Source organism: Panicum virgatum, chromosome 1K (genome assembly GCF_016808335.1).
Source record: "Panicum virgatum strain AP13 chromosome 1K, P.virgatum_v5, whole genome shotgun sequence".
Lineage (NCBI taxonomy): Eukaryota > Viridiplantae > Streptophyta > Magnoliopsida > Poales > Poaceae > Panicum > Panicum virgatum.
The window spans coordinates 4,403,908-4,415,546 of NC_053136.1; the positions used below are offsets into that span (position 1 = coordinate 4,403,908).

The window sequence follows — 11,639 nt, forward strand, 5'->3', positions numbered from 1 at the left end:
GATCCGCAATGCCTTGTCGTTGGGGTGACTCGGGTCGAGGGGCACCTTCTTGATACCCTCGGCTGGTTCGAAACTCCCGGCGTGTCGGTGCGTGGAGTCCAAGGCCTCGCTTGCCATTTTGTCGAGGGTGGCTGCGAGGGCCTCGTCCTCCGCTTGAGCTTCCGCGCGCTCAATGCACTCAACGTCGCACTCGTAGGCGTGCTTGAACGAAGAGCCGATGGTGATGACGCCCTTTGGACCCGGCATTTTGAGCTTGAGGTAGGTGTAGTTGGCGACGGCCATGAACTTGGCGTAGCAAGGACGACCAAGGATGGCGTGGTAGGATCCTCGAAACCCCACCACCTCGAAAGTGAGTACCTCCTTGCGGAAGTTGGTAGCTGTGCCGAAGCACACAGGCAGATCAATCTGGTCGAGGGGTTGGACTCGCTTCCCCGGCGCGACGCCGTGGAATGGCGACTTGCTGGGGCGAAGCTTGTCTAGTCCGATCCCCATGAGCTCCAAGGTGGGGGCGTACATGATGTTGAGGCTGCTGCCTCTGTCCATGAGCACCTTGGAGAAGCGGGTGTTGCCGATGATGGGGTCGACAACGAGCGGATACCGTCCCGGATGCGGGACGTAGTCGGGGTGGTCCTCGCGGCCAAAGAAAATAGTATCCTTCGACCAATCGAGGTAGGATGGCGTGGCCTTGGTGACGGAGAAAACTTCCCGGCGCTCGCGCTTGCGCTGCCGAGAGGTCATGTTCGTTGTTGCTCCTCCAAAGATGAAGAAGGCGTTCTCCACTGGGGGGAACTCGTCATCTCCACCTTTGTCGCCCGCATCCTTCTTCTTGACTTCGTCGCGATGCACGACGCGGTTGTAATATTTCTTGAGCATTTCGCACTGCTCGAGGGTATGGTTGACCGGACCCTTGTGGTAAGGGCACGGCTTCTTAAGCATGTTGTCGAATTGGCCTCCACCTCCTCGAGGGGGGCCTCGAGGTCCTTTGCGGTCTGGGGCGGCGGCGAAGGCCTCCTCGGAGTCCTCTACCTGCCCCGACCCACGCTGGTTCGGTGGGACCGGCTTCTTTCCCTTCCTCCCCCGCTTCTGTTTCTTGGCGGGGGCGTTGGGCTTGGCGTTGCTGCCCTCCACGGGCGCATCGTCCTTGCGCTTGCTCGATTTGTCGTCGAAGATGGCACCAACAGCCTCCTTGCCGGCGGCATAGTTTGTGGCGGCGTCGAACAACTCATTAGTGTTGACGGGTCAGCTTCTCGCAAGCTCGTGCACCAGGTTCCTGCACGTCGTACCTCGAGGAAAGCATTGATGACCTCGACGTGGGTGACGCTAGTTAGCTCGGTGCACTGCTTGGAGAAGCGTCGCACGTAGTCACGCAGGGACTCGCGGGGCCTCTGGCGACACCCTTTGAGATCCCAGGAGTTCCCAGGGCGCACGTACGTGCCTTGGAAATTGCCCACGAAGATGTGGACCAAGTCGGCCCAGTTGTGGATCTGATCCGCAGGAAGGTGCTAGAGCCACGTTCGTGTGGCGTCAGCAAGATGAAGAAGAAGGTTGCGGATGATGACCGCGTCCTCTATCGCGCCGCCTAGCTGACACGCTAGGCGGTAGTCGTTGAGCCAGACTGCAGGATCAGTCTCGCCCGAGTACTTGACGAAGGTGTTGGGTTGTCGAAAGCGCGGGGGAAAAGATGCAGTTCGAATCTCCCGTCTGAATACCCGGGTGCCCGGAGGCTCCGGGGACTCACCCCTGTCGTGCTCGGGGTCGAAGCGTCCACCCCGTCGAGGGGTGTACCTCCTGCCGTCGATGACGTTGCGGGCGTCGCCGTCGCCAGCGTGCCCACGAGTGTCGCGGATTCGCTCCCTTACGTGAACTCTCCCGATGCGCTCGTGCACCGAGGGCGCCTTCGCACCGGGCGCTACGGCTATCTTGCCCTTCCCTGCTGGGGGTGTGTGCACAGAAACCTCGTGGTCCTGGTGCGTAGTCCCATCACGCTGCTCCGGGGCCTTCGAGCGCATACGAGACGCAGAACTCTCGGCCTGCTGCACGACAGCTTGCTCGATGAGCTCCTGTGCCTCGCGGCGCAAGTTGCGGCCTGAAGGCGTCGATGGCTCGGGCATAGCTTGAAGCAGATAGGCCGCAGCAACGAGTTTTTCGCTAGCCGTTTGCAGTTCCGGAGATTTGTCGACGTTGTCGTCGGCCAGGATGCGCTCCCGGGCAACACGTCCCGCCGCCTGGGCGTGTGTACCACGCGCGGTACGCTGCTGCTCGAGTGCGGCGCGTAGCTCCTGGGTTTGTTGGCGCTGCTCGTCGAGCTTGGCTTGAAGCTCGTTGAGCTGCGCCAGTTGAGCCTGTCGCGCCGCCGAGCTTGACGAGGAAAGGGCTGCAGGCGGAACCACCGGTCGATTTGCCAGGCGGAAAGAAAGAAATAAGTACTGAACTGGACTCGACTAACCAAAATATTTTGACAATACCATCTGATCATACAACACCCCTACACCAAAGAAAGCTCCAAAAGCGATCGCAAAGGCGATCCTTCTATGTGTTTGTTCTCTGGAGAGCGTAGAGTCATGATGTGCTTTTGCTGAACCACAAGGCCGATCAACAACACCACCACACAACTTTGGGTTCCCTCTAAAGCTCGAACTTGTAAATGTACTGAACTGGACCCCAGCCGGAATCGGCCCTTCTAAATCGTTATTGGAGACATTGAATGCAGCGAGGAAGTGCAGGTTGTTCAGCTCCATTGGGATTGCTCCTGTGAGATGGTTGTTAGACAGGTCTAGCACTTGAAGGTTCGTCAGGCTGTGGAGCTGCGGTGGAATCTCTCCTGATAGCCCGTTGGAGCTGAAGTTCAGTATAGCGAGCGATTTCAACTGACCAAACTCTTTAGGGATCACTCCAGTGAAGTTATTACGACCAAAATTCAGCATTTTTGGGAAAGCACTAGCTACCCGGTACTCGAATGATGTACCTCTGTAAACAATCAGCAAAAATACCCTCTGATCCAATTCGGTCGCAGTGTTTTCTGTTGTTAGCATTGGCATCTCCATTAGGTCTTTTGGTATTTCTCCTGTAAGGTTGTTTTCTGACATGTCAACATGGAAAAGCAACTTGAGGCTTTTGATCCAGACAGGCATTGGTCCAGTGAGTTGGTTATTGTGCAAGAGCAGCATCTCCAGGTTTTTGAGCGTTGACAGCCAAAGCGGTATCTTCCCAGACAGTGAGCACCTAGACAGGGACAGAAACTGAAGATTCTGAAACCCATCAATCGTTTCATCTTCTGGCATGGCCTCACCCTTGAAGTTACTCCCGATAATTAGGACGGCGAGTTCCTTACAATCCTTGAGGACATGGAGCGCATTCGTGATATTTGTGAAATTGTTGAAGGAAGCTGATAGGAAAACAAGGGACTTCAAATTGACTAGATGCTTTCTGGAATTGTGCCACTGAAGCTGTTGAACAGAAGATCCAACGTCTTCAGATTGATCAGGGTGGAGAAATCGACCTTGGCAAGCTCCCCGCTGAAATAGTTGTTCCTGAGGTCAATTGTTATGAGATTTGTGCAGTTGCTCAAAGCTGATGGCAGCTCTCCTGACATGTCGTTATGGTCCAGATGAAGCACCTCTAGCCTCCCGAGCTCACCTATCGAGTCTGGGATCTTTCCATTGAGCCGATTTCCACCAAGATCAAGATGAGCCAGATTTCTGAGGTTGGCTATGCTTGAACCATCAAGGTTTCCATGCAATCCATTGTTGGGAAAAGAGATGTACTCTAACGAGGAAGCGTTGAAGAGTCATCTGGGAGCGCCCCACTGAGATCGTTGTGCCCAGCCTTGAGTACCTTGAGCTCAGAGCAATTGCCTAGACCAACTGGGATGCGTCCATTGAATCGGTTGTTCCTGAGATCGAGCACGGCGAAGGACGCCGAGCTGATGCAGAAGGAAGACGGCATCCATCCATGGAAACTGTTGTTGCTCGCATCGAGCACAACCAGACTGTTCATCACCTTCCACGTGGCTGATGGAAACTCCCCGGTGAAAAGGTTGCTGGAGATGTTGAGCACCTGCAATGGCCGGCCACCGGTGGCCGAAGATGGAGTCAGCTCACCCAGCTCTCCCTCAAGGCGATTGAAGCTGACGTCGACGGCGACCAAGCCCCTGGAAGAGGACAGGAGCTTCTCCAATGGCAGTTCGCCGGACAGCGAGTTGCGGGAGAGGTTGAGGCGCCGCAGTCCGGCGAGGTCGCCGAGAGCCGGCGAGACGGGGCCCTGGAGCCCTCTGCCGGGCAGGGAGACCTCGACGACCGCCCCGTCTCCATCGCAGGCGACGCCTTCCCACGAGCAGCACCCCGCCGTGGCATTACTCCGCCGCCACGACGTGGCGAGGCCGCCGTCCCGTGATAGCCCCACCACGAACCGGAGCAGGGAGCTCCTCTCCTGGTCGGCGCACGGCCTCGCACGTGAGGCCATGAATAGCACCAGCAGCAGCACGGTGAGGGCGAAGCCGGAGCACGCCATGGCTGATTACTCGTTGCTGCTTGTTATTGTTCTTGCTGCTGCTGCTGCTGCTGCATTAATTGCAGGGAACTGACAAGGCTCCGGCTCTGCTGTAATGTAAGTTCTCCAGCTCTCGCAAATCTGCTGAATTAGCGTTAACCAAGTGCTGGCAAATCAGCTGACGCGTGACTGATGACTCGCTGCTCCAAAAGATTTGCCCGGGGTAGGAATAAAATCTCATGTCGTGTCCACACGGGGCCTCCCCTCGTTGATCCTACGGCGCGCCGCCTGGCTGTTGGCGAGCCACCTGGCCAACCGGCCGGGACGAATTCGATGGGGGATCGCAAGCAATCCACACGGGACGAGCAAGCGAGCAGCGACTGACTGGCATGCCATCCTGCGTCGCCAGTCAAGGCAGCAACGGCTCTCCTTTTGACATTGGGGGAAAAAGGTGCCGTTGACATGTTGCCGGTCGCTGTAGCTGGGCTGTAGCTGCGATCGCAGGGCGTTTTTTTATTTTCCCCCGGCGTGCAAGAAAGCACGGCCTGATGATGTTACGGGTCTGAATTTCTCTGAAACACTGATGGAGCACGGCGTGGTGTCTGTATCTCTATCGCTGTCCCGTTCGTCACTCGTTAGTTGCTACTGGCCTGGGCGAGCTGGCAATTTCTTCAGGTTGGAAGCGCGAGCTGACAACACACCGAGGACGATGAAGGCCAGAAACGGATGATCTGTCAGGAATAATCAGGCCGTTTCAGTTGTCATGTCTCCTCACATTCAGATGGTTCAGTCCCAAACTCTGAATGTGGACTCAGAAATAGCGATCTGCAAGTGTCAAGGCGGGACTCTCGTAACCATCATAGAAACGAGAAGACACTAGACACATGTAACCGAATGCAAGCGGAAGAATTTCATTCCCCTGCGATCTGAACAGAAATTTAACCTCGTGCAGTCGCGCTTGTTCGGGAACAAGAACAGCCCGGCGGCGACGGCGAACTGGCCAAGCATGCAATGGACGGAGTGGGAGGAGGCGAGGCGGGCGTGGCGGATGGGTGATCTTTGCCGTCACCCTCAACTAGCACGCACGGTGTCTGTCTGAACCGCCGCCGCCGCCGCCATGCGAAGGCGAAGGTGCGGCACCTGCGCGCGGCTTGAATCCCGTCGAAAGCTGTTCATCCAAATCCGCGGCGCAGGATCGCGCGTGAGATATCAGCTCAAGATCTTGGATCCGGGCAGCCGCGCGTGCCCCCGAGGAGGCTGCCGGCGCCGGTGCTGGCGAACTGGCACGGCCGCGGCGAGGGAAGAGCGGACACACACGGGGTGGACGGCAAACCAAATACCGTCCTGGGTGGAGGGTAAATCAGATACCGTCCAGGTTGGGTTGGTTTTCGACCGTCCGATCAGGATTAGACGGTCCAGATACGCTGGAGCACAAGTATACAGAGAAGAAATTTCTCAGAAAACCCCCTGCTGAGCTATTTTTTGTTGCATAAAGACCCTCTCCGCTCCCCGACCCTCTCCTCCTCCCCGCAAGCCGCGACACCTCCATCTGATCTCCCCGCTGGATCGAGGAGGCGGGGCGGCGGCCATGGCGGCAACGGAGAGCCCCGGAGGGTGAGGCCATTTCCGCTTGAAAACTTTTACCGCTTCTCCCAGGCTATAGCAGCCGTGCAGTGATTTTTTTTCCTCGAAAGATCCAGAACCTTGCAGTTCGGCGTATATTAATAAGGCCCGAAAACCGCAGAACAGAAACTACAAAACCTACCACTATAACACCTACAACTTGCAACACCGGCCGATTGGATTGGGACATCAACCGGGACTCACTCGACTTTGGCTGGTCAGATTGGGACATCGACAAAGCCACAACAACTTACACTCCGCTCGGTCGGATTGGGACATAGACACGAGCCACCACAACTCTCCGTTCGGTCGGATTGGGACATCGACTCGAGCCACCACAACCTACACTCAGCCCCGGTCGGATTGGGACCTCGACCCGAGCCGCCGCGAACTCTGCCCGGTCGGATTGGGACATCGACACGAGGCACCACAACCCACAACACAATCCAAAACACGAGAGAAAAGGAAGAAAAAAGAGGAGAAAGCCCTTTCGGAAGCCGCCAACGCCGAATGATGCCTCCAAGTCGGAAAAGTCTGACATCGCCTCCAGGACGCCAAAGACGTCATCGATGCCACCCCAAGAGGGGTTGGGCTTTCACCTGCCACATTCGACATGGGAGACCGATGCCCAAGACACCATCCACAGATAGGAGCAAGGTCCGAGCCAAAGATGCTCGACATCGTCTTCAGGAAGGAAATGACGCCAACGACGCCGTTCCAAGAAGAGATGAATTTTCACCCGCATCATCACCACGGTGAAAAGACGGCCGGCGTCACCAGACCACCACCATGGTGTTGCTGGCGAGCCTCCGCACAGCCGCAGCCAACGACGCCACCACGGCGACACTAGCGTACGCCCGAGCAAAATTGACGTCGGCACACGCCACTATGGCGCCACCGACACACCCAGCACATGTTGACCAGACGCAGTCGAGAGCGCAGACCCGAGCGGGGTACCGAGCAGCGCCGAAGCCGCAACCACCAAGCCGCGCATCCCTCGGACGCCGACATCCACGCCCAAGTGACACACAAACACAGGGGCCGCCGCGCACCTGCAGCAAATGGCGTCGCAGTACCCGCACCTTGCCGCGCCAGGCCGCAAGTGCCGCCGCCGCCGCCGCACCGTGCCCGGCAGCGGCGCCGCTGCCTGCCGCGCGCCCCGAGCCCGGCCGTGAGCGCCGCCGCCGCCCCGCAACATGCCCGCCGCGCAACGGCCACGGGCGCCGCCGCCGCCGCGCCGTGGCGCGTCCTGCCACGCCAAGGACCAAGACGAGCATATCCGGTGGCCGAGGGTGTGGATCTGGCTGTTCCCGAGACGGATCCGGCCGGGGGAAGCCGGGGATGGCCGCTGGCGCCACCATCGACGGAGCAGCCACCATGAGAGGGCGAGAGAGAGAGGCGAGTTGGTGCCCCGCCGCTGCCTTCCTTGCAGCCGCACGGACTTCCGGTGGCTGCTCGGGCGGCGGCTGGAGGGCGGCGGGGCTTTGGGAGGCGGTTCCGGCCGAGCCACTCCGGAGGAGCGACCAGCAGCGGTGCAGTGAGAAGCAGCATTCCCCCGGGGCAGAGGCATTGATCCCGTTCTGAAATCTCTCCGATTAGTTGCTGGGACATGCGCAGGAGAAAGGATCAGTCCTCCCCTTTGTATGTCGACACAATGAAACAGGAGGCGGATATCGAGCTACGAACTTGGAACAGCTCCCGTTTTCATGCATGATTGTTCATCTCCCCCTGTTGTTCCATGAGAATTTGGTGCTCAATCATGTACAGTAAGCATAAGCTCGAGTGCTCGACGCCTACTGATTACTGAATTATGCACATGGAAAGTACATCAACTTGTGGGCATCCGTTTCGTCCCTTTCTATCTGGTTGGCATTTTGTAGGGCGTTTTTCCCGTTGTGCAAGAAAGCAGGGACTGAATTCTCTGAGACACTGAAGGAACATGGTGTGCAGTCTGTATCTGTGTCGCTACCCCTCAATCCTCATCCGTCACTTGTTACTGGCCTGGGCGGGCTGGCAATTTCCTCCGTTGGAACCACGAGCTGATACTCCACACACGGAAAGACGATGATGAAGCCATGGACACAGCCAGATGAACCGTCAGGAATCAGGCCGCTTCTCTGCTGTGTCCTCTCCTTGAGATGCTCCAGTCTGAACTCTGAACCTGAACTCGGACAGCGTGTTTTGCGACTGCGAGTGTGAAGCCGGACTCCGGTAATCATCATATATAAACAAGAAGGCACGCATCTAGCCGAAAATAGAAGTGAAGAACGATTAACTACGCGCATTCATCCCCCTGATCTCGGTGATTTGTACAGAATTTTGGCAATTTGGCATCGCGTTTGATCGGGAACAAGAACAGCCTGGCGCTGGCAGCGACGGCGAACTAGCGAAGCATGCAAATGGACGGAGCGGAGCGGAGGGGTCGAGGTGGGAGGAGACGATGAGGACGTGGCGGATGGATGAACTTGCATTCATCCCGACCTAGACCGCACCGTGTCTAAACCGACGATGCCGCCGGCCGGAGCTCGCCCGGAGAGCCGAGCGCGGTCGGCGTTCCATGCCAAGGAGAAGGCGCGGCGCCCAGGCGCGGCTTCAATCCGTCAAGGCTCACGCGACCCCGCGGAGGCCGGCGGCGGTGGATTGCCGCGGCCACATCGGCGGACGGCAAACCAAATACCGTCCAGGTTGCGTTGATTTTTGACCGTCCGATCGAGACTCTGCGACCCAGATTCGTCGGGGAGAAGTATAGTCGAAAGGAATTTTATAGAAAAGCCCCTGCTTAGACATTTTCTGTTGCAAAAGGACCCTCTCCGCTCCCCGACCCCTTCCTCTTCTTGCCTGCGGCCCCTCCATCTGATCTCCCCGCCGGATCGAGGAGCGAGGAGGAGGGCTGCGGCCATGGCGGCTAAGGAGATCCCCTGAAGGGTGAGGCACTTCTGCTTAAAACTTTTAGCCCGCTTCTCCCAGTCAAGCAACCGTGAAGCGTGGAGCAGCATTCCCATACGATCAGACTCCATGATCCTTATCTACCTCAATTGACCCTGTTCTGAAATCAAATCTCTCCGATTAGTTGCTGGGACATGTCCAGGAGAAAGGATCACTTGTTTTTTAACAGCTTCCATTTTCAAGAGCTATAGGTCAAGAGGTGGCGGCTTTCGAGCTATGAACTTTGAACAGCTCCCTTTTTCAAGCGCGATTGATCATCTCCCCTGTCCAGTCCATGAGAAAAATGTGCCGTTGACAAGATGCCAGTCGCTGTATCTGTGCTTGTAGGGCGTTTTCCCCCGCTGTGCAAGAAAGCATGTTCTGACGTTACAGGTCTGAATTCTCTGAAAAGCTGGTGGAACAGGACGTGCCGTCTGTATTTGCATCGCTATCCCGTCTGTCACTCGCTGGGTGGCCTCGCAATTTCCTCCGTTGGAACCACGAGCTTATACACGGAGGACGATGTTGAAGGATAGAACCAGTTGATCCGTCAGGAATCAGGCCGTCTCTCGCCACCTCTCCTTGAGATGGTTTCAGTCTGAAACTCTAAATCTGAACTCAGGCGGAGTGATCTGTAAGTGTGAGGGCGGTAATCTAATCATAAACGAGAAGACACATCTAGCTGTAAGCACAGGAAGGCAAAGATGGTTGGTGCGCGTGCACTCCTCTAATCTCAGCGATCTGTATAGAAATTTTGCGTTTGTTCGGGAACATGGAACAAGAGCAGCCAGGCGGTGACGGCGAACTGACCAAGCATGCAAATGGACGGAGTGGGAGGAGTCGAGGTCGGATCGAGTAGGCAAAGAGGACGTGGCGGACAGATGATCTTGCACTCATCCAGAACATGCCTTAACTGCCGCCGCCCGGAGCCCGCGCGACCGCGCGCGTTCCATGCGAAGGCGAAGGCGCGGCGCCCGCGCGCGCGGCTTCAATCCGTCGCAAGCTGTTCCTCCGAGTCCGCGGCGCAAGCTCGCGTGTAAGATTTCATCTCAGGATCTTGGATGTAGGTGGCCACGCGCGACCCCGCGGAGGCTGCCGGCGTCGTGAGCGGTGGACTGGCATGAACGCGGGGCGCCCCGGGAAGAGTGGCCACACGGGTGGACGGCAAACCAACTCCAGGCTCCAGGGGTGGACGGTGAATGAGATACCGTCCAGGGTGGGTGTGTCTTTGGCCGTTGGATCGGGAATAGACGGCTCAGAATCGTTTTAGAGATAGCATAGTGGAAGGAATTTCTTAGAAAACCCCTTCCGAGACATTTTTATTTGCATAAAGACCCCTCTCCTCTTCCCCGACACCTCTGCCCCCGTCCCCCCGCCAGATCGAGGAGGCGCGAGGCGGCAATGGCGGCAACGCGAGTCACGGAGGGTGAATGAGTGAGATTTTTGTTGATTAAACTATTGGCGCTTCTCCCAGTCGCATCCGAGAAGTGCGGAGCACCATTCACATGAGCAGACTCCATGATCATTCTCTCCCCGGTCCTCCATGTTCCAACTGACAGTATTCCTTATCCTACTTGCTTTCTTTCAGAACTATGCATGTCTGTATATGGATTGAACATCTGTGGGCTCTTAAGAAACAAATTTCCGATGCGTTGACATGATGCCGGTCGCTGCAGCTGTGCTTGTAGGGCGTGTTTCCCGGTATGATGTTACGGGTCTGAATTCTGAATTCTCCCAAACACTGAGAGAACATGGCGTGCTTTACTGGCCTGGGCATGGGCGGGCTGACAGTTTCCTCTATTGGAACCACGAGCTGATGAACGGAAGACGATGATGAAGGATACAGTTCGATCGATGGCTTCTCTCCATCCGTCATCAGGAATAATCAGGCCGTTCTCCCCTCCCGGACCAGTGACCTGTCTCCTCCTACGTACTTGAGATGGTTCAGTCTGAATCTGAACTTAACAGAATGAGTGTTCTGCTGCGACCTGCGAGTGTGAAGGTGGATTCTCGTAACGTCGTAATCGTATGAACGGAAGGCACATCTAGCCGCAAGCAGGCTGACGCATTTCATTCCCTTGATCTCGGTGATCTGTACTGAAATTTATTTAATTAGCCTCGCGCTTGTTCGGGAACAAGAGCAGCCTGACGGCGATGGCGAACTGGCGAAACATGCAATGGACGCAGCGGGAGCAGACGAGGAGTCGAGATCAGAGGAGGAATTGGCTCATCGATGATCTTGCGCCCATCCGGACCTTACCCGCACGGTGTCTGAACCGACAACGCCGGCCGCCGGCCGGAGCTCACGCGTGAGCGTCCAGCGCGTTCCATGCCAAGGAGAACTGGAGAAGACGCGGCGCCTGCGCGCAGCTTCAGTCCATCGAAGCTCATGTTCCTACGGATCCAAGGCGCAGGCTCTAGCGCAAGAAACTGGGTGCAGGCCGCCGTGAACGGCCCGTCGGAGGCCGCCGGCGCCGGCGACGGGGGACTGGCGCGGCTGCGGGGCGGGATACCGTCCACCTCGGGTGGACGGCAAACCAAATACCGTCCAGGGGTGGACGGTAATTGAGATACCGTCCAGGGTGGGGCGTTTTTTGACCGCC

General features: G+C 57.1%; 1 pseudogene; it reads right to left on the minus strand.

The window, feature by feature from the left end:
* Positions 1–2,441: 2,441 nt before the first annotated feature.
* LOC120648063 lies at positions 2,442–10,813 on the minus strand (annotated as a pseudogene).
* Positions 10,814–11,639: the final 826 nt, after the last annotated feature.